The sequence below is a fragment of the Oncorhynchus mykiss genome, chromosome 5 (assembly GCF_013265735.2).
Source record: "Oncorhynchus mykiss isolate Arlee chromosome 5, USDA_OmykA_1.1, whole genome shotgun sequence".
Taxonomy (NCBI): Eukaryota; Metazoa; Chordata; class Actinopteri; order Salmoniformes; family Salmonidae; genus Oncorhynchus; species Oncorhynchus mykiss.
In genome coordinates, this window is record NC_048569.1 from 58,881,796 (window position 1) to 58,906,282 (window position 24,487).

Below are 24,487 nucleotides of genomic sequence, written 5' to 3' on the forward strand. Positions count from 1 at the left end.
AAGTAACAAATAATTAAACAGCAGCAGTAAAATAACAAGCGAGGCTATATACAGGGGGTACCAGTACAGAGTCAATGTGCGGGGGCACCGGTTCGTTGAGGTAATATGTACATGTAGGTAGAGTTAAAGTGACTATGCATAGATTATAAACAGAGAGTAGCAGCAGTGTAAAAGAGGGGTCTGGGTAGCCTTTTGTTTAGCTGTTCAGGAGTCTTATGGTTTGGGGGTAGAAGCTGTTAAGAAGCCTTTTGGACCGTGACTTGGCGCTCCGGTACCGCTTGCCGTGCGGTAGCAGAGAGAACAGTCTATGACTAGGGTGGCTGGAGTCTTTGACAATTTTTTGGACCTTCTTTTGACATCGCCTGATATAGAGGTCCTGGATGGCAGGAAGCTTGGCCCCAGTGATGTACTGGGCCATACGCACTACGCTCTTGATAGTGCAGCTGTAGAACCTTTTGAGGATCTGAGGACCCATGCCAAGTCTTTTCAGTTTCTTGAGGGGGAACAGGCTTTGTCGTGCACTCTTTATTTTTTATGTACGCATTTTCGTGAAACAGTTTCATTTCTATAAGAAGGGTTTCTTTCCTCAAAATGATTGTCACATGGTTCATTATAAAAATCTGAATTAAAATGATAGCAATCTAAAAGTTTAAATTAAATTTATGCAAGAGCACCAGCCTTTCCCATATGGAAACATTGATACAAGGTGATCCATTGGCAGCTAAAGAAATGAGCACTAGAAACCGAGATACTGCTGCATTGGCCAATAGGCTCTAACTTCCATCATCAACTAAATAAAATAGTTAGGCCTAAAGCCCACAAATAAAAACAGTAGAAAATATCCTGATGAACATTCAGGTTCTTTCAATCCGTTAATCTCTCTCAGTGTCGACCCATCAGTCAGGGCAGGTGGGGCTGTTTATCCCCCAAAAAACAAAAACAAATTATCCTATTTTTATTTGTCGGCTTTAGTCCTATGTATTTTATTTAGTTGACAATGGAAGTTAGAGGCCTACTGCTGTTATTTGCCAATGTATTGTAGGATGCTGCATTTATTTTATTCTGTTTTGCATGTTATTTTGGCATCATTATGTGCCAAATATCAGTTTGCCAATTTAAAAATAACAAAATTGAGTTAATAAAGCCGCGTACAAACATGGTCTCTTTCTTGAGTAAAGCAGCTACAAAATGCAGGTGTTTCAGCCTAGCTCAGTGCTTTCTGTGGTGGGGCAGCCAGCGGAAAATACAGAGCATATGGGCTGGTAATGTTCTCTAGTTGCGCCGTGATTGTCTCAGTGTTCTCTCACTCATGGGGACACTACATCATTGCCAAATCTACAGGGAGATTAAGAAAGTTCAAGCCCCTTGGGTGCTGCCACAGAGTTACATTAGAAGTGCCCATCCAAGAAGGCTCAAGGTCAATGGCCACAGGTCAAATCACGTTATCTACCATAGCTTTGATTGGACTGATAATTTCACCATCATGCTTTCAAAATCTTAGCAAGCTAGGCAAGCAGTCATCATCATGAATCAAGTCGACAATCTACTGGCAAATCCTTTTCAGTCCTTGTCAGTCCTTGTCATAAGAAGTGAAATTACAGATAAAACGTATCAGTGTTCATCTGCCATTGGACATAAACATTACGCAAGTTGGAATTTGCAAATTCAACAATGAGTGGTTTGGAAGGAGTCAGTGGCTAACTGCAAGCATTTCAAAGCAATCAGTAGCCGGCTATTCGGTAGAGAGGGTGTGTGGTTCAAGTCTGGTTTTAAGGGTCTCTTTTCCAAGCTTAGAAGGATAAACGTTCACATGCAAAACCATGGGCCAGAAAAGGTTGAATACATTGGCCATGCTGTCAATCCAGCAAGACTTCTGCCTCATTCAAAACAACTGGATACTCGGAACTGGGAAATCTCAGAGTTCAGTGAGTTCAAGACAACTTGGAACTTTGAAAACAACGAGCTCCGACTGGGAAAATACATTTTGAACGGTCATCCAACTCGGAATTCCAAGTCGGGAACTTGGTCCTCTTTCTAGAGCTCCGACCTGAAGATCACTGACTTCATGATTCTACCTTTTTTTATTCTGACGTCCCAGTTGTCTTGAAAGCACAACAAATCCAGAGAATGCCAGACTTAGATGACAAAGTTTGGTGACAAAATTTGCCCCCAAGAAGGACTGCCGCACCACCTTCCTGTTCAAGTCAGCACAAGGTGATTCCAAAAATCTATTGTATGCTGTTGCATAAATGATGTATTATGCCAGGGAGATATGTATACTGTAGCTAACAAAGTAATACTAAGGGTATGTTGTGTAGTAAGCTGGTAGTAGTCCATGTGCCTCACCCTACTAATTTGGTCCCTTTCCCCCTTATAACTTAGCCTACTGTTCTGACTTGGTGGTCCACATAGCCTGTTTTAGAGAAATGTCATCCTCGATTATTGTAAGAGCTTTCATTGTCTGCTTGTATGCCCCCTTTATATACCCTACATTCCGGAATTGGTGTACAGGGAGAATACTGTAAGGATTTCCCATGTTATGAATTCTGTCACTACATTTCAAAAGTGCTGAACAAACAGTTATATTGACTACGTCCATTGTGGCTCGCTCATTGTCTTAATCAAAATTACGGATTGCTTCCCTTATGCCATAGTTTGTACATCTCAATTGTCAGTAGAAACCACATTTGTTTAAGCAAGTCAGCCATATCAGCAATGTTTTTTAAAAGGCAGTAAATTACGCTGAATTAATTGTTTCGCTGCCAGACATGGCTCTGCTGTAAGAGCTTTTTGTCACTTCCCATGAGCCGGGTTGTGATAAAAACTCACACTCATTCTTATGTTTAATAAATGTATCGTACAGACAGGCTTACAATGATGGCAAAAAACAACATTTGAGAGTGCGCTGACCCTGGTGCTAGAGGTGTTACAGCTGGAGGTTGAATGTTTGAAGGGGTACGGGACCATAAAAAGTTTGGGAACCACTGCTCTTCGGGATCAGTGTCCTTATACCGGGACGGTTGTTGCTAACGTGCGCTAATGTGATTAGAATGCCGTTGTAAGTAACAGCCAATTTTCCAGGACATAGACATGTCTTATATGGGCAGAAAGCTTAAGTGAAGTGTCCAATTTACAGTTGCTATTACAGTGAAAAAAATACAATGCTATTGTTTGAGGAGAGTGCACAACAACAATAAACTTTTATCACGCAACTGGTTTGATACGTTCACCTCTGAAGGTAAATAATGTACTTACATTCGGTAATCTTGCTCTGATTTGTCATCCTGAGGGTCCCAGAGATAAAATGTAGCATCATTTTGTTTGATAAAATCTATTTTTATATTAAAATTTAGGAACTGGGTTCTACAGTTTGAACCCCTGCTGTGGCAGACTTGATACAACATTTTGTGCATCACAGCAATGTTTCATTGGATCAGTCTGAAACGTTGCATGTACACTACTGCCATCTGGTGGGCAAAATCCAAATTGCGCCTAAACTCCTATGTCATTTAATGTCCTTTCTCTTGCATTTCAAAGTTGTTGGAAAAAAAACCGTTTTTTTTGTTTGTATTATCCTTTACCAGATCTAATGTGTTATATTCTCCGACATTAATTTCACATTTCCATAAACTTCAAAGTGTTTCCTTTCAAATGGTATCAAGAATATGCATATCCTTGCTTCAGGTCCTGAGCTACGAGCAGTTTGAGTATGTCATTTTAGGCAAAAATTGAAATAAACGGGTCTGATCCTTTTAAGAACAAATTCTTATTTACAATGACGGCCTACACCAGCCAAACCCTAACCTGGATGATGCTGGGACTCCTAATCACGGCTGGTTGTGATACAGCCTGGAATTGAACCAGGGTCTGTGGTGAGATGCAGTGCCTTAGACCACTGCGCCACTCGAGAGCCCCGAGTGGTGATCATATAACCTATTGAATCACACTTTTTCCAGTATTTGACAGCACGGACTCTTGGTCTTATATTAGGCATTTGACTTTTGTATTAGTGAATTCCACTCTGTATGTAGGCTTGTTATAGCCATTTGCATTGCACAACCCCACCATGCAGAGTCTATATCCATATCAATAAATGAGACAAAACAAAATGTTGATTAAGTCTGGGCTATAACCTTTCCTGAGCGAAATAGCCAAGGGGTCCCAAATGGTCAAGACTATCTAAACTAAGCAAAAAAAAGAAACGTCCCTTTTTCAGGACCTTGTCTTTCAAAGATAATTCGTAAAAATCCAAATAACTTCACAGATCTTTATTGTAAAGGGTTTAAACACGGTTTCCCATGCTTGTTCAATGACACATAAACAAATAATGCACCTGTGGAACGGTCGTTAAGGCACTAACAGTTTACAGACGGTAGGCAATTAAGGTCACAGTTATGAAAACTTAGGGCACTAAGGAGGCCTTTCTACTGACTCTGAAAAACACCAAAAGAAAGATGCCCAGGGTCCCTGCTCATCTGCGTGAACATGCCTTAGGCGTGTTGCAAGGAGGCTTGAGGACTGCAGATGTGTCCAGGGCAATAAATTGCGATGTCCGTACTGTGAGACGCCTAAGACAGCGCTACAGGGAGACAGGATGGACAGCTGATCATCCTCGCAGTGGCAGACCACGTGTAATAACACCTGCACAGGATCGGTACATCCGAACATCAGACCTGCGGGACAGGTACAGGATGGCAACAACAACTGCCCGAGTTACACCAGGAACGCACAATCCCTCCATCAGTGCTCAGACATACCGCAATAGGCTGGAGAGAGGCTGGACTGAGGGCTTCTAGGCTTGTAGGCCTGTTGTAAGACAGGTCCTCACCAGACATCACCGGCAACAACGTCGCCTATGGGCATAAATCCACCGTTGCTGGACCAGACAGGACTGGCAAAAGTGCTCTTCACTGACGAGTCGCGGTTTTGTCTCACCGGGGGTGATGGTCGGATTTGCATCCTCTGAATGGGAGACTAAGCTGCCCGACTAGAACTCACCAGAAGGGATGGCTAGAATCAGCTGACTGAAGCTGGCTGTTTGATCTGTTAGCCTAAATCTATCTCCTTCCATCTTCTCCCACTGCTGGCCACTGGGATTTCTCTTATCACCATATTTGGTGGTGAGTGGAAATGCCAACCAGATGCTTCAGATTTATACATCCGCTGAAACATCTGGCTTATTGTTCTAACTGTGCTAGCACTCACAGGGAGCATCACGAGCAGCGATGACATCTCCATGTCATCCAAAAACTTGTCAGACATTAGAGGAAGGTAAAAATGTTAATGTCTTCAGCTGTGAATTATTGAGATAAAAATTGGCCGCAGCTACAATTATTTAAATAATTTGATGGATGTTTGGTGCACAAAAGAAGTGTCTTATTAGAAATGTTCAAATCTGACTTCTCTATCTGGCCGTCTATGGAAATTGTCTTTCTGGGCTGGGAGTCAGTAAAATTGCTTTGCTGGAGCAAAACTTTAGGAGCAGTCGAAACCGTGCTGTCGACTGGTTCAGGTTCTCTTTTTTTTTACCCCTTTTTCTCCCCAATTTCGTGGTATCCAATTGTTGTAGTAGCTACTATCTTGTCTCATCGCTACAACTCCCGTACGGGCTCGGGAGAGACGAAGGTTGAAAGTCATGCGTCCTCCGATACACAACCCAACCAGCTGCACTGCTTCTTAACACAGCGGGCATCCAACCCGGAAGCACCAATGTATCAGAGGCTACACCGTGCAACCTTGCGCGCACTGCACCCGGCCCGCCACAGGAGTCACTGGTGCGCGATGAGACAAGGACATCCCTACCGACCAAACACAGGTGGGGAAAAAGGGTGCCTAAGTATGGTTCCCAATCAGAGACAACGATAGATAGCTTTCCCTGATTGAGAACCATACCCGGCCAAAACATAGAAATAGAAAATCATAGAAGCACAAAACATAGAATGCCCACCCCAACTCACGCCCTGACCAAACCAAAATAGAGACATAAAAAGGATCTCTAAGGTCAGGGCGTGACAGCTACTCAGGCGAGAGAAAAAAACTCACCCAAATGTATAGCCCCATTGGAAAATATAAATGGACTGTTTGAAAATGTGAAGACATTTAAAAAAAATAAAAAAAGATATATATATTTTTTTGTTTAAATGTGATTTACGTTTTTATTTGGCGTACCCCCGACGGCATTGTGCGTACCCCCAGTTTGGGAATACCTGGTCTAGGCTATAGATTTTATTTTTGGTCTTCAATGTTTTTTAAAACGTCTGTCATGGTAGGGTTTTTGCTTTTGTTTCACTTTAAAAGTTCACTCTTTGATATGCCTTGAGATTATGTACTTGATTTATCAGGACTTTATCAAAGCAATCCAATGTCTCCATTTTAGGTGTTTGGAACTTGTACATTGTGAAAATTAAGAAGTATACAGAGCACTATGTGCATTGTTAAAGGAAAGAACTGTACAACGTGAAGAAGTGTACTAAGTTCTCACCAACATGTGTTTGTGCTAGAAAATACTGGTAGGCACTCTGCTAATAAACCTACCTGTAGTATTGTAAGTCTTTATCCCTGAAAGTCTGTGTGGTGTTTAGCAGGTGTCCTCCATGAAACCTGTAGAGATTAAGACCCAATGCTCAGGCACTCGCATGGACCCCAAGATCTCCTCCGGGGAATCCCCCCTTCTTGGCCTTTATCAACAATAGTCACCTGTGGGTGGTCAGCATTGAGACCGGGGAGGAGAGGAGACTCACCTACTGCCATAAAGGTTGGTGTAACAGTATTGCTTCCATCCCTCTCCTCACCCCTACCTGTGCTTGAACCAGGGACCCATCTGCACACATCAACAATTGCCTCCCGCGAAGCATCGAGCAGGCGGATGAGTCAGAGGTGGAGATAATTAATGTTCCCTCCCCAGCCCTGGAGGAGCGCAAGGCGGACGTTTACAGGTACCCCCGCACAGGTCTGCTCTCTCACCCCTATCTCAAATGGCCTTGTTTTTTGGTACTGATTCATAATTTTTTCTTGAACTGTATTAGTTACACTCTACATTTTCATGTGGGGGGGATATTGTGGCTAGGCAGAGTTGTACCTTGTGTCGTCCTGCTCTCAATTTTCCTTCTTAGGGAGTAAGAATCCTCAAATTACCCTCAAAACGGCAGAAATCCAAACCAACCATCTTGGCAGAGTAAACGTGTCATGTATTGTCATATTATGTCTTGTTCCTGTTCTTTCTCTTCACTCTGTCTCCCTCTGCTGGTCGTGTTAGGTTACCTTCTCTCCCTCTCCTTCCCCCAGCTGCTCCTCATCTTCTCTAACTACCTCGTTCACCCTTTTCCCACCTGTTCCCTTTTTCCCTCTGATTAGGTCTCTATTTCTCTCTCTGTTCCTGCTTCTGTCTTTGTCAGATTCTCGTTTGAGTTTCTCATGCCAGAACCAAACTATCGTCTTGTTGCTTCAACCTTGTCCTGTCCTGTCGGAATCTGCCTGTTCATCTGAGGCTACGTGTGATCAGGTACCTCTGTCCTCTACAACCCAGCTATTCTCCTCTGCAGCTAGAAGGGGAACTCTTCTGTGATTTCAGAAGGACCTTATGTTTCATTTGTCGCCCTCTCTGCGGGTTGTTTGTTTCGACATTAAAGAACTCTGTTTTTGTTAAACCGCTTTTGGGTCCTCAATCACGTGCATAACAGAAGAATCTGACCAAGAATGGACCCAGCGACTTCGGATCCTCTCCACTCAGCCGTCGAGATCCAGGGAGCGATGCTAGGCAGACACGAGCAGGAATTGTCTGCTGCTCGACATGCCGTTGAGACCCTGGCCGCCCAAGTCTCCAACCTCACAGAACAGATTCACCATCTCTGCCTCGATCCACCGGCCACTTCCAGGGCTTTCGAATCTACGGAGCCCAGAATCAATAACCCGCCGTGTTACTCTGGGGAGCCCACTGAATGCCGCTCGTTCCTCACCCAGTGTGATATTGTGTTTTCTCTCCAGCCCAACACTTACTCCAGGAGCACAGCTCGTATCGCCTACGTCATATCTCTCCTTACTGGACGGGCTCGTGAGTGGGGCACGGCAATCTGGGAGGCAAGGGCTGAGTGTACTAACCAGTATCAGGACTTTAAGGAGGAGATGATACGGGTTTTTGATCGTTCTGTTTTTGGGGAGGAAGCTTCCAGGGTCCTGTCTTCCCTATGTCAAGGTAATCGATCCATAACAGACTACTCTATTGAGTTCCGCACTCTTGCTGCCTCCAGTGACTGGAACGAGCCGGCTTTGCTCGCTCGTTTTCTGGAGGGTCTCCGCGCGGAGGTAAAGGATGAGATTCTCTCCCGGGAGGTTCCTTCCAGCGTGGATTCCTTGATTGAACTCGCTATTCGCATAGAGCGACGGGTTGATCTTCGTCACCGAGCTCGTGGAAAGGAGCTTGCGTTCTCCGTTGCCCCCCTCTCCGCATCACTACCATCTTCCTCTGCCGGCTCGGGTGCTGAGCCTATGCAGCTGGGAGATATCCGCATCTCGACTAAGGAGAGGGAACGGAGAATCACCAACCGCCTCTGTCTCTATTGCGGTTCTGCTGGTCATTTTGTCACTTCATGTCCAGTAAAAGCCAGAGCTCATCAGTAAGCGGAGGGCTACTGGTGAGCGCTACTACTCCTGTCTCTCCTTCAAGATCCTGCACTACCTTGTCGGTCCATCTACGCTGGACCGGTTCGTCAGCTTCCTGCAGTGCCTTGATAGACTCTGGGGCGGAGGGCTGTTTTATGGACGAGACCTGGGCTCGGGAACATGACATTCCTCTCAGACAGTTAAGGGAGCCCACGGCCTTGTTCGCTTTGGATGGTAGTCCTCTCCCCAGGATTCAGCGTGAGACGCTACCTTTAACCCTCACTGTCTCTGGTAATCATAGCGAAACCCTTTCCTTTTTAATTTTTCGTTCACCTTTTACACCTGTTGTTTTGGGCCATCCCTGGCTAGTTTGTCATAATCCTTCTATTAATTGGTCTAGTAATTCTATCCTCTCCTGGAACGTCTCTTGTCATGTGAAATGTTTAATGTCTGCTATCCCTCCTGTTTCCTCTGTCTCTTCTTCACAGGAGGAGCCTGGTGATTTGACAGGGGTGCCGGAGGAATATCACGATCTGCGCATGGTGTTCAGTCGGTCCAGGGCCACCTCTCTTCCTCCACACCGGTCGTATGATTGTAGTATTGATCTCCTTCCGGGAACCACTCCCCCCCGGGGTAGACTATACTCTCTGTCGGCTCCCGAACGTAAGGCTCTCGAAGATTATTTGTCTGTAGCTCTTGACGCCGGTACCATAGTCCCCTCCTCCTCTCCTGCCGGAGCGGGGTTTTTTTTTGTCAAAAAGAAGGACGGGTCTCTGCGCCCCTGCATAGATTATCGAGGGCTGAATGACATAACAGTGAAGAATCGTTATCCGCTTCCTCTTATGTCTTCAGCCTTCGAGATCCTGCAGGGAGCCAGATTTTTCACTAAGTTGGACCTTCGTAACGCTTACCATCTCGTGCGCATCAGGGAAGGGGACGAGTGGAAGACGGCGTTTAACACTCCGTTAGGGCACTTTGAATACCGGGTTCTTCCTTTCGGCCTCGCTAACGCTCCAGCTGTCTTTCAGGCATTAGTCAATGACGTCCTGAGAGACATGCTGAACATCTTTGTTTTCGTTTACCTTGACGATATCCTGATTTTTTCACCGTCACTCCAGATTCATGTTCAGCACGTTCGACGTGTCCTCCAGCGCCTTTTAGAGAATTGTCTTTTTGTGAAGGCTGAGAAGTGCACTTTTCATGCCTCCTCCGTCACATTTCTCGGTTCTGTTATTTCCGCTGAAGGCATTAAGATGGATCCCGCTAAGGTCCAAGCTGTCATTGATTGGCCCGTCCCTAAGTCACGCGTCGAGCTGCAGCGCTTTCTCGGCTTCGCGAACTTCTATCGTCGTTTCATCCGTAATTTCGGTCAGGTGGCAGCTCCTCTCACAGCCCTTACTTCTGTCAAGACGTGCTTTAAGTGGTCCGTTTCCGCCCAGGGAGCTTTTGATCTCCTCAAGAATCGTTTTACATCCGCACCTATCCTTGTTACACCTGACGTCTCTAGACAGTTCGTTGTCGAGGTTGACGCGTCAGAGGTGGGCGTGGGAGCCATTCTTTCTCAGCGCTCCCTCTCTGACGACAAGGTTCACCCTTGCGCGTATTTTTCTCATCGCCTGTCGCCGTCGGAACGTAACTATGATGTGGGAAACCGCGAACTGCTCGCCATCTGCTTAGCCCTAGGCGAATGGCGACAGTGGTTGGAGGGGGCGACCGTTCCTTTTGTCGTTTGGACTGACCATAGGAACCTTGAGTACATCCGTTCTGCCAAACGACTTAATGCGCGTCAGGCTCGTTGGGCGCTGTTTTTCGCTCGTTTCGAGTTCGTGATTTCTTATCGTCCGGGCTCTAAGAACACCAAGCCTGATGCTTTATCTCGTCTCTTCAGTTCTTCAGTAGCCTCCACTGACCCCGAGGGGATTCTCCCTGAGGGGCGTGTTGTCGGGTTGACTGTCTGGGGAATTGAGAGGCAGGTAAAGCAAGCACTCACTCACACTCCGTCGCCGCGCGCTTGTCCTAGGAACCTTCTTTTCGTTCCCGTTCCTACTCGTCTGGCCGTTCTTCAGTGGGCTCACTCTGCCAAGTTAGTCGGCCACCCTGGCGTTCGGGGTACGCTTGCTTCCATTCGCCAGCGTTTTTGGTGGCCCACCCGGGAGCATGACACGCGTCGTTTCGTGGCTGCTTGTTCGGTCTGCGCGCAGACTAAGTCCGGTAACTCCCCTCCTGCCGGCCGTCTCAGGCCGCTTCCCATTCCCTCTCGACCGTGGTCTCACATCGCCTTAGATTTTATCACCGGACTGCCTTCGTCAGCAGGGAAGACTGTTATTCTTACGGTTGTCGATAGGTTCTCTAAGGCGGCTCATTTTATTCCCCTTGCTAAGCTCCCTTCTGCTAAAGAAACGGCACAAATCATCATCGAGAATGTTTTCAGAATTCATGGCCTTCCGTCAGACGTCGTTTCGGACAGGGGTCCGCAATTCACGTCTCAATTTTGGAGGGAGTTTTGCCGTTTGATTGGGGCTTCCGTCAGTCTCTCTTCCGGCTTTCACCCCCAGTCTAACGGTCAAGCAGAACGGGCCAATCAGACTATTGGTCGCATCTTACGCAGTCTTTCCTTTCGTAACCCTGCGTCTTGGTCAGAACAGCTCCCCTGGGCAGAATACGCCCACAACTCGCTTCCTTCGTCTGCGACCGGGCTATCTCCTTTTCAGAGTAGCCTCGGGTACCAGCCTCCGCTGTTCTCGTCTCAGTTCGCCGAGTCCAGCGTCCCCTCCGCTCAGGCTTTTGTCCAACGTTGCGAGCGCACCTGGAAGAGGGTCAGGTCTGCACTTTGCCGTTATAGGGCGCAGACTGTGAGAGCCGCTAATAAGCGTAGAACTAAGAGTCCTAGATATTGTCGCGGTCAGAGAGTTTGGCTCTCCACTCAGAACCTTCCCCTTAAGACAGCTTCTCGCAAGTTGACCCCGCGATTCATTGGTCCGTTCCGTATTTCTCAGATCATTAATCCTGTCGCAGTGCGACTTCTTCTTCCGCGATATCTTCGTCGCGTCCACCCGGTCTTCCATGTCTCCTGTGTTAAGCCCGTTCTTCGCGCCCCCGCTCGTCTTCCCCCCCCCCCCCCCCCATCCTTGTCGAGGGCGCACCTATCTACAGGGTCCGTAAGATTTTGGACATACGTCCTCGGGGCCGTGGTCATCAGTACCTAGTGGATTGGGAGGGGTACGGTCCTGAGGAAAGGAGTTGGGTTCCCTCTCGGGACGTGCTGGACCGTTCGCTGATCGATGATTTCCTCCGTTGCCGCCAGGTTTCCTCCTCGAGTGCGCCAGGAGGCGCTCGGTGAGTGGGGGGGTACTGTCATGTATTGTCATATTATGTCTTGTTCCTGTTCTTTCTCTTCACTCTGTCTCCCTCTGCTGGTCGTGTTAGGTTACCTTCTCTCCCTCTCCTTCCCCCAGCTGCTCCTCATCTTCTCTAACTACCTCGTTCACCCTTTTCCCACCTGTTCCCTTTTTCCCTCTGATTAGGTCTCTATTTCTCGCTCTGTTCCTGCTTCTGTCTTTGTCAGATTCTCGTTTGAGTTTCTCATGCCAGAACCAAACTATTGTCTTGTTGGCTTCAACCTTGTCCTGTCCTGTCGGAATCTGCCTGTTCATCTGAGGCTACGTGTGATCAGGTACCTCTGTCCTCTACAACCCAGCTAATCTCCTCTGCTGCTAGAAGGGGACTCTAACCCAGCTATTCTCCTCTGCAGCTAGAAGGGGAACTCTTCTGTGATTTCAGAAGGACCTTATGTTTCATTTGTCGCCCTCTCTGCGGGTTGTTTGTTTCGACATTAAAGAACTCTGTTATTGTTAAACCGCTTTTGGGTCCTCAATCACGTGCATAACAAAACGCATCTTTATAAGTTGTCATGGTTTTGAACTGTGTTCGTATGTTTGTCTATTCATATTCTGTATGTCTACCTGTGTATTCTGTATGTCGCTTTCTGTTTATATATTTTTGGTCTATGTATTCTGTATGTCCCTCAATGCCGATCTGCCTGTGTATTTTCATGAGTCCTTGTTATTCACCAGATTGTGAGCACCCAGGACAAGGAGCTGGTCCTGCCGTTCACCACCCTGTTCCCCGGGGTCGAGTACATTGCCCGCGCCGGCTGGACAATGGACAAGACGGCAAATAGTTAGTTCTAAAGACTGGAACAGACACAACTAACCAAACCTATCTATGCCATGGAACGGATTGTATCTGTAATGTAAAGGTGTAATTATTCCTATACATAAACCATTGAGTAAAGTGCTTGTAAAGATTAAAAAGGCGCCAAGCCTTGTGGTGTCATCTGCTAGATTTTTGTTTATTTATTGTAGCTTTATTTAACCATGTGAGTTATTAAGGAATGCATATTTACAATGTTAGCCTGATCATGTGACTTAGGCCAGCACCACCTGGAGTTCCATTCCATCCCACACTCACCAGCAATCTGGACTAGTCCTCACACAATTGTGCTACCCGCAGGGCTGAAATGGCAAGTTACCCACTCCTGGTGGGCGACAGTTGTCTTGAGGTCTGTGCCAAGGCAAATGACACCGCAACCAGAAACCAACAGCCAATCAAGCTCCTCTCCTCTTCATGTTTTATTCCATCATGTGTGGGTCGGTTATCTGTTGAACCGCACCCATTTCTTCTCTCCATAAGGGTAGCCTATGTCACAGAGCATGATCAATAAGCTAAGTCGACTTACTTTGATTTAAAAAAAATTGAAAGTTAAAAGATTAAAAGTAGCTCTTTCAATTTCAAGACAATCTTTCTCTACGAACTAGGAAATATAGAATTGTTTGAGGATATTTAGAAACGTTAGCCAGCTAATTATTTGATACGGACTTGTAACATATCTCATTGCTCCTCTGTCCAGTGCATGGGCAGTGCTGCTGTACAGGAGTCAGCAGAGGCTCCAGCTGGTCCTGCTGCCCCCGGGCCTATTCATCCCTGTAACTCAGGACCAGACCCACAGGGAGGAGAGTGTGGAGGCTGTGCTTGAGGGGGTCCACCCCTTCATCATCTGTGAGGAGATCACTGACATCTGGATCAATGTGAGTTAAAGTAACTCCGGCTTTGGCTCCAAGGCCTAGATTCTGACTTGAGATCTGAGCATGTAAAATAAATCATCCTGACTGCTTCCAGTGCCCTGATTAGCACAAAGTTGTAGTAACTTGCCTGTATCGGAAATGGCTGTTACTTGTAGTTTTTTGTTGGTTAGTTTGTTGTCACATGAATGTTAAGTTACCTACCTCTCTTCCAGTTATACGTGCTGAAATGAAACGCTTTTGTTGTCTTGAACTTTGAAACCAATGAAGGCTCTTTCTTTAAGGGCTCATATTATGTTGGTTCTTTCTTTGTTTCAGGTCTATGACATCTTTTATCTTTTTGTTCAAACAAGCTATGAGGAGATCACCTTCCTCAGGGTGAATGAGTCCAAAACTGGCTTCTGCCATTTGTACACGGTCACCACACTGTTACAACAGGGCTGTGACCAGTGGGCCAGAGACTACACTCAGACAACAGGCAGGAGACTACACTGTTGTTAGATTTTCTTTCTGGATTCTATTTCTGGCTTAATGGTAAAGATGTGAATAAGGATGCACCTTCCAAAATCTTTATTTTAATAATGGGTAGGTCAACTCATTTAATCTACTCGTTGTTCCCTGCAGATTACTTTAAGTGCCCGATTTAAGGAGGCGGTTATGTTCACTTCTCTACCGGCTTTTCACCCTCACCACAAAAACATGAATGTATCAATGCACAAGATGTTAACATGAATAAGCACACACTTACCTCACAAATTGAGACGTTGGAATGCCGCTGCAAATTCAATGTTGCTTCTTCATCGTTTTTGAATGAGCCACTCCAAGGGCAGCTACATATATAACATCAACAGTATCTGCTGTGGCTATTGTGCCCTAAGGGCAAACAAGATCAATAGTATCTGCCCTTACTATACTGACTTCCTAAGAACAACAACATAAATACTATCTGCCCCTTCTGCTCTAGTAACTGCCCCATGTGCAGCACCATGAACAGTGATATGCATTTGACATCATATTGATGTTGTTTTCTTCTCAGGGTGCCAAGGAGATTACATTCTACCAGAGACTTTTAATTTCTCAGGGAAGTCGAGGTTCCCGCTATACGGCATGTTGTGTAAACCACACAACTTGGTATCTGGCAGAGACCACCCCACCATCCCATTTGTGTGTTGAGGGCCCCAGGTTTGTTCAATTAAAATGTTATTATCCTGTAATGTAGTCTGTTTGTGATAGTTGGGATTTTATATATTTTATTTGATTATTGAACCTTTATTTAACTAGGCAAGCCAGTTAAGAACAAATTGTTATTTACAATGACGGCCTACCCCGGCCAAACCCTAACTCGGACGACGCTGGGACAATTGTGCGCCGCCCTATGGGACTCCCAATCACTGCCGGTTGTGATACAGCCTGGAATCGAGTATAGAACAAGAAGGTCCGCACAACGTTAAAGCTCCCAGTTCACCGCTTTATTGACAACGTTTCCATCCGAAACAAATCTTCGTCGGGTCAAACACACCGAGTGTTCACATCCCAAAATAAACACATTTCACCTCACATGACCATTGCGGACATGACGCATGGTGGGTGCAACAAACGTTTGTGTATCTCTAATAATTAAATAACAATGAGATGGGTGCATGTAATGGTTCCAGGAAATAATATGTATTTACAAAATGACCAATTGGGTAACATGGACGGCAAGACAAATCAAAGTAATTCTAGCCAGGGTCTATAGTCGTGTCGCCTCTAGCACTGAGATGCAGTGCCTTAGACCGCTGCGCCACTCGGCAACCCCAAAATGTATAAAAATAAAGATCATGTTAAAGGTTTTCTTATGTATGTTTTTAATGTTGAGCGGGTGTTTTTGTTTGTGCTCCAGGTGCAGTTAGTAAATAACTCGCACAAAGGAGTGAAGTACTTGAGGCTGAACACGCTAGCGCCACTATGCTACTCCGTCGTTGTCATCGATGGAAGAGGGCTCAAGTTCGAGGCTCTGAAAAACAAAATGGTAGCACAGTTTAATATCTCTAATGACATCATTGTTGTAGGTATTGACAAAATATGTGATTTCTGTATTGCCAGTTTATCAATCTGTATTAGCAGGGTTGTGTTCAGGAAGGCACAATGTGGCAACATCAAAAAGGACGTTCTTATTGGACAAGCCCAGATAGTACGTTCCCATTTCACTGCATTTCAACAAAGTTTTCTCCTATTTCGTGCCCTCTGAACAAGACCCAGTCCATGCGAGTCTTAACATTCCTTTCCCACTTTCTGTGGGTCTCAGGGCCAGGTGGAGGGGCTGCAGTACTTGGCCGACAAGTACAAGTTTGTTGACCTAAGTCGCGTGGCTATCCACGGCTGGTCCGACGGCGGCTTCCTCTCCCTCATGGGCCTTGTCTACAGCCCCAACATCTTCAAGGTGAGGTGAAAGTTCAAAGTCTCCACTGAAGAACTTTAGGGGACTATTCTTTGGACTAGGTAGGTCACAATTTCACATCACATGCATTCTGTGTAAAAAATAAGAATATTGTGATGGCAGGCTGTGCAGTTCTATAACCTCGTACCATGAAAGGGTAGTAATGTGGCCCAGCCCTGGTAAAAATCAACAAGCCCAAAATATTGACTCTAAAACTGAATTTAACACTACAAGGTCTTGACTGGTTGTAGCTATGATTACTCCTCACTCTTAACCAGTTAACATTGTAGACTCACAATCTCAAGTGATTTAAGCCTGCTTGACTTGAGCTGTCCTCCAGGTGGCCATAGAGGGCGCCCCTGTGACTGTGTGGATGGCTTACACAGAGCGCTACATAGACCTGCCTGAGAACAACCAGCAGGGCTGCGAGACCGGCTCGGTCGACCCTGCCCATAGACAATCTGCCCAGCGAGTGAGTCATTACGTTTCATTACAATGGACTATCGATCTCAGGGTGCTTAACAGGCAGTAAGTAAAAGCAGCATTAAGCACTCTCCAAAGTGCAGCTGTGCAGCACTGTCCTGCAGCACTGTCCTGCAGCACTGTTCATCCCTTGTGTTGGTATAGTCCTGATGGGATAGACTTGCATGGAATGCATTTCAATTAGCTTAGTCCTAGATTTGTTTGTGCTGTAGAGCCCACTCTTATGACAATAACCATAGGAGTTGGCTATACTGCATTAACAGATCAAGGATCAGGCTAATTTTCGATTCGAGTGGAAATACTTTTTCTTTAATATTTTTTTTTCCTACCCAGGCCTAACTGGTTACTTATTTTACACGGATTCCTTGATGAGACTGTGCACTTTTCCCACACCAACTTCCTGGGTTCTCAACTGATCCGCTGGGAAGCCTTATCTGCTACAGGTAGGAGGGTATTGGGTTTAGTTGTTCACATGTACAAGCCCATGTACACTACACACATTATAGTGTTTATTTGCGTGTGAGGCTTGCCTTCAGGGTAGAAAATGAAGAGCGATTGATAAGAGAATTGAGTATGTGCGGTGGAACCGTTTCCCAGGCTTTAGCTGAAATGTTGGCGAAAACAGACACACTATGAAGAAGAAACGAGTATGACTCATTTAATTTTCAAAGGAATCTTTTCATAGCATATAAACATCATCTTTGAAATGAGGAAGGTCGATGCATCCTTGCCGGGGCTTTCTCTTTCCTCCATATCTGATCCTTTGTCTCTATCTCTTCAGATCTACCCCGACGAGAGACACAGCATCCGCTGCCCAAAGTCTGGAGAGTACTATGAGATTATGCTGCTGCACTTCCTCCAGCAGTACCTCTGATGAGGGCTGCAGTTGAACGGAAAGAGCCCACCTCTCCTCCCCCCATTGCCCAATGTCACCCCCGCCCCCCCCCCCCCGCGCCCAGGCCGAGAGCAGAAATGTGTCGCCTATCAGTTTTTAACTGGACAATGGCTGTAAAGAAGGAGAAGAGTGAAAAAAGCGGAGCATTTTGAGAAACAGGCTTTCAGCATCTAGGAGTGATTTGGTGTTTTATTTGGGATTTTTGTGCCACACCCTGTTAGCAAAACTCCACCCCATGAACTCTCACTACCAAAACTCCTCCTCAGGAACTCTCACTACCAAAACTCCTCCTCAGGAACTCTCAATACCAAAACTCCTCCTCAGGAACTCTCACTACCAAAACTCCTCCTCAGGAACTCTCACTACCAAAACTCCTCCTCAGGAACTCTCAATAGCAAAACTCCTCAGGAACTCTCACTACCAAAACTCCTCCTCAGGAACTCTCACTACCAAAACTCCTCCTCAGGAACTCTCAATAGCAAAACTCCTCCTCAGGAACTCTCACTACCAAAACTCCTCCTCAGGAACTCTCAATACCAAAACTCCTCCTCAGGAACTCTCACTACCAAAACTCCTCCTCAGGAACTCTCACTACCAAAACTCCTCCTCAGGAACTCTCACTACCAAAACTCCTCCTCAGGAACTCTCATTAGCAAAACTCCTCCTCAGGAACTCTCACTACCAAAACTCCTCCTCAGGAACTCTCACTACCAAAACTCCTCCTCAGGAACTCTCACTACCAAAACTCCTCCTCAGGAACTCTCACTACCAAATGTGTCTTTGTTTCTTCTCCCGTCAGTGGCTTAAGACTGCACCTGGTGATGACACACAAGCATTGCTAACACATACACGTATGCACTTATCCCCATTTTTGTTCTTCTTGTTTGTTAATACTTTAGACTATGCTGTCTTGCGTCATGGTGGATTACACGGTTTTGTGTGGTGAGCAAAATAGCCTGACCACTGCGGCGTGAAACCACGCACTACTACCTACAACTGTTTATTTATGAATAGTGTCAATGTAGCAACTCATGCTTTGAAACCTTTCACTGGCACCCCGTCGGTACCCCGTTCACAAAAATGGATAGCTCCTACAGACAGTGAGTCACGTGGCCGTGGCTTGCTATTTAAAGTAGGCAGACGGGCATCGGGGCATTCAGTTACCGTTCGATTGAACATTAGAATGGGAAAAAAACAGTGACCGAAGCGACTTTGAGCGTGGTATGATGGTCAGTGCCAGGCACGCCATCTCAGAAACGGCCTCGGTCCTGGGCTTTTGCGCACGACCGTGTCTAGGGTTTACAGAGAATGGTGCGACAAACAGAAATGATCCAGTCAGTGGCAGTCCTGGGGCGAAAACAGCTCGTCGATGAGAGGTTGAAGGAGAATGAGAGGTTCAAGAAAAATTGTGCAAGATAACAGGCGGGCCACAAACAGACAAATAATGGCTCAGTACAACTCGTCGATCCTTGTCACGGATGAGCTATTGCAGCAGACGACACACTGGGTTCCACTCCTATCAGCTAAAAACAAGGAAAAAACGACTCCATTGGGAATGCGATCACCAACACTGGAGAATTGAGTGGAAAAGCATTGCCTGGTCCGATGAATCTTGGTTCTTGTTGCGTCAAGCTGATGGCAGACTTAGGATTTGGTGAAAGCATGATCGACCCATCCTACCTTGTGTCGATGGTACAGGCTGGTGGCTGTGGTGTACTGCTGTCCAATCTGCAGCAACTGTGTGATGCCATCGTGTCAGCACCCAATTTGTAGAATCCACGCCCCAAAGAATTCAGGCTGTTCTGGATGTAAGGAGAGTCCGACTCGGTACTAGATGGGTGTACCTAATAAACTGTCCGGTGAGTGTAGTTGTGTATTATCAGTTATTTCACTAGGGGGAGCTGTATGTTTGTTTATGATACTGTACAGAGTACAACTATATGAACCTGCAGCATCCAGACAAAATAAGTCACAATCGATTTTCTAAGAACTTTCTAAGGCCCAATTTCACCCAAACAATCAACCATTTCAAATACAACTCGCAATGATATTTTATTTAAGATATTTAGTTTGTGTTATACATTCAAAGCATTTATTACTATTGAAGGTATAGATGACGATATGACATTCAGTAACTCACATTTTTACCACAGACTAAATATGAAAAATTTCACAACAGTTGGACCCTTTCAAAGGGTGTAAGTGCTATAATGCATCAGTCAGTTTGACTGAAAAAGTACCACTAAAACAGTGAAATATGACATTGATCCTTAGTGAAAGGGATGTTCCTGCAGGATCGCCACACAAAAGGCAAATGTTATTATGAATAATAACATGTGTGATAATTCTGCTAACAAATTGGCAAAAGAAGTTCTGAATTTGACCTCACAACCTCAGTATTGTTTGTACAATATTGTACAAAAAAGTTGAATATTCTTATACTGAAGGTCTAATGAACCTTGATCCACCTATGACTTGACCACCAGGCAATTTGACAGCATCTTTGGTTGTACAGTTGTATGATCTTAATTTGATCACTTTGTTTTTTGCAAAAAAATAGTTTGTTTCAAAGACAAATAATCCAAACTAGATATATAAGGTAGTTACAACATTTCTAGCAGAGTAATAAAAACTATTGTTACTGTTTTTCAATTGCAGGTCAGTGTGTGAAAGGTAAAGATGATATCACGTGCCAGAAGTCTTTCATCATGCACAGCTGGAGTGCTGTACAACTAGTTAGGTCCGATGGCTAAACCCATAATAACAGGTTTTGAAGTGTATTCGCATTTACCCTTGGCCATAATGGCCGTAGGATGGAGTAGATTAGGATTTTTGATTCATGTACAAAAACAGGGTGATCAAATTAAGATCGTACAACCAAAGATGCTGTCAAATTGCCTGCTGCCTTTCACTGACATATTGGATTTTTAAGCATAATAGGCCATTGCCATGAGCAACTACATAAATCTATATTTCAATATGTTTAAAACCTTGTCATTACAGTATTTCAAGTCAAATGTTTAGTCAAAAGTGCCATTGATGGAACAGAACACCATAAAACTATAGATTGGAACAAATAAACATCCTCTCATGTTTTACATACTAGGCTTATCAAAACAAACCCAGAAGTGTCTAATGCGTGTCGAAAGCTGTCACCACTTGTTTTGAAAAATGCAGCTTCCTCAAAATACCACAATTGTCTGAGCTTGAACTTCACCTTATTTCTCGCACTGCCACTGCTTGTACCACCAGTTTCCAGCTGTGCTAACATAATTGCAAAAGGGTTTGCTAATGATCAATTATCCTTTTGAAATGATCAACTTGGATTAGCTAACACCACGTGCCATTGGAACACAGGAGTGATGGTTGCTGATAATGGGCCTCTGTACGCCTACAGTATGTAGATATTCCATTAAAGGTCTGCCGTTTCCAGCTACAATAGTCATTTACAACATTAACAATGTCTACACTGTATTTGTGTTACATTTTATGTTATTCTAATGGACAAAAAATGTTTAAAAAAAAAGATATTTCTAAGTGACCCTGAACTTTTGAACGGTAGTGTACATTAACATTGTTTTGGTTTTAAGGGATCATTCACTATCTTAAAAACAAAAAGTTGCACAAGTTGTTAAGCAGCTGAAGAATAGAAGACTGTAGATATACCATTACTATATACACACCATTCCATGAAACATATGTTTACTCTTGATGTCACGGTCGTCCTCCTCTTCATCTAAAGAGGAGAGGCGAAAAGGATCAGAGGACCAAAATGCGGCGTGGTAAGTGTCCATGGTAGATCTTTAATAAAGAAAGACTGAACACTATACAAACGAGTAACAAAAACAATAAACCAAATCCGACGCTACAAAATGAGACCTGTGCTGAAACAAGCCACTAACATAGACAATCACCCACAAACAAACAGTGCAACCCAGGCTACCTAAGTATGATTCTCAATCAGAGACAACTAATGACACCTGCCTCTGATTGAGAACCATACTAGGCAGAAACATAGAAATGCCCCAAAACATAGAAAAACAAACATAGACTACCCACCCAACTCACGCCCTGACCACACTAACTAAATACAAAACAAAGGAAATAAAGGTCAGAACATGACACTTGATTACTTCATGGAGTGTTGTGGGAGAATTGGGATTTCTGCTAGAACCATACAGCTGTTATTTTCAATGCAGGGGCTAAAAGTCTATTCGCCTCCATCATATTAACCCTTTACCCAGATTCCAAATGTATAGCATCTGTATTCTGCATGTTTTTTCGTTGCTTTCCATAGGCCTTACATCAACTGTATCGTGGATGATCTACTCTAGTCTTTTCCATGTAGAGTCCATTTTGTGACCTGACCAAATGTCACAAAAATGTCATGAGCCATGAGATACATGGACTTCCACAAGTCAATAAACACCCCAAATAAAATGTAGATGTGATAGGAAATGCCTCATACCTCAATAATGGATTCAACTGGAATTGTCATACTTCTAAAAGACACGCATCATGAGAGTAATCTCTGCTGGAACAAACGTTGCTTTCATCTTGGCTATACACATGTTTTCAAGTCTTGCTCAGTTAATCAAATAGATCATTTTCCCATGATGTTGCAACTGTTGGATTTCTGTGGGATGACATGCAAATACTTTCCTAGTTTCTGCTCTATTTCAGTCACTTTAACCCATTCACCAATTACCTCCAGTGCATTCAACTTTAGTTCACAGCGGCACAGTCCAGACATCTATTCTCTAGGTAAAGTTAATTGATTTATGGTCCTTCCCCACTACTCATTGTCTGGTTGGCCAAGCGATGTGCATGCAACTGTCATTTTACTTTTCATTCATCTTTTCCCCAATTATAATGAACATAAATATAAACCAACATGTAAAGGGTTGGATGCATGTTTCGTGGGATGAAATAAAAGATCCCAGAAATATTCCATATGTACAAAAAGATTATTTCTCAAAAATGTTGTGAACAAATTTGTTCACATCCCTGTCAGTGAGCATTTCTCCTTTGTCAAGAAAATCCATCCACTTGCTCATTTCTCTACCATAAGCCACCTCCAATGTCATTTTAGAGAATTTGGCAATACGTCCCACCAGCCTCACAACCTCAGACTACGTGTAACCATGCCAGCCCAGGACCTCCACATCCGTCTTCTTCACCTGCGGGATCGTCTGAGACCAGCCACCTGGACAGCTGATGAAACTGTGGGTTTGCACAATCGAAGAATCTCTGCACAAACTGTCAAAAACAGTTTTGGTGCCCTGGCTACCACACTGTGAATCGCTTGCAGCAAACCCGTGCACATTACATGCTCTTATCCAGAGCAATTAGGGTTAAGTACCTTGCTCAAGGGCACATCAACAGATTTTTCACTTAGTCGGCTCAGTGATTCAAACCAGCAACATTTCAGTTACTGGCCCAACGCTCTTAACCGCTAGGCTACCTGCCAAACACAGGCACAGATACTGTGTGTAACGGTGTGAGAGCGAAGTCTTGCATCTCAATATCTGCTGCTCGTTGCAATGTCATTTCACTGAGCCGAAATGAAAAAGTATTTGTACAAATTTAAGGGGTCTATTTGTGATATTTATTTTTCTACTTTTCAATATAATCAAATAATACATTTACATTGACATCTAGCATAATGAAATGCATTTTAGAGCACATGATGAGGTTTCAAATGTCATCAAGATTAAGTTCTTGCCACATATAGATCAAGAGTTATGATGTCTTGCAATGCTCCTGAGGGCCAACATGTAATTAATGTGCCAACTTTGATGAATTATTTCTCAAATATGCTTTTAGATACATATATTGTTGACATTTGTATCAACAATCCTTCCTCCAAAGGAACATTCTATGGATAATATTTTGTGACAATCCAAAAAATGATGGTCATTTTTTGTTCTAGTTTTTTGAGGAATCGCCCTATCCGCCATGGTCATTTCAACCAGGGGTCACCCTCTGACCTGGAGAAAAAGCCAAAACACTCATACTGGCCTCGTTTTCTGGCATCCTCCACTCCATCACAGAGGTTGATGGACTAAGATCTGGGAGATAAGTATTGTGTAAGTATTTTTGCACTGGAAACATTTTGTATTTCACTCAGAACATAGATATACTGTGCATATGTAAGAATATACAGTTATGGACTTCTAATATCTATCGCTCATAATGTAACTTTCAAGCGCAACTAAATGAAATTGCTTGACAGAAGGAACCCTGGAAATAAAAAACCTTGGGACACTAGTCAGAGTGGCCTTTGACACCTAACCTACATGAATTTGATTACTCAACTGACAGACATACAATAACGAACTGTGAATAAACATGGAAGGGACATTTTAAAATGAGATGAGGGAAACTGTAGATGGTGTAGTAGCCATTATCTGACGGCTCCTCATGCTCTGCCAGTGGTTGTTGATGTTACATTGTGTCAGTGTCATGTTGCCAATTTATTTTTGATGGTACTGGGTGTATAGACTGTCGGTGTTGGGCCAAGGAAGTGCGGTAACAGTCCAATGGGTAACAGTTACCCACTGGACCCATAACAAGGAAGGGACACACTAACCTAGAATTGGAACAATAAAAACATCTCTCCCTCCTCTTCCTCCTCAGGATGTTGACACAACAGGACATCCCCGGGGGATTTTGATCAGCTTAATTTGTTATATCATTATGAATCAATATTTGTTTTACCCAGCCCCACTTCCTGTCTTTTATAGTACGGCTAATGAACCATCGCTGATTAACTTTACAGGTCACTCGATCACTTCTCACATGCAGAAAACAATGCTGTCTTTCAACTGAAAAAACAACAACAACCATTAGGACACTTTGAAAGATTCAGTGCACTGGTCAGCATACACAGCTAGAGGAAAATCTATATGGCTCAACATAATCACTCAACAATAATGTTCAACATACTTAATAGCAACAGTGAGGATGGGCATTTAACCTATCTCCCTTAAGTGTCACTCGCTCTATTTA

General features: G+C 44.4%; 1 pseudogene; it reads left to right on the forward strand.

Moving 5' to 3' along the window:
* Positions 1-6,418: 6,418 nt before the first annotated feature.
* LOC110522979 lies at positions 6,419-18,359 on the forward strand (annotated as a pseudogene).
* The last annotated feature ends 6,128 nt before the right edge of the window (positions 18,360-24,487 follow it).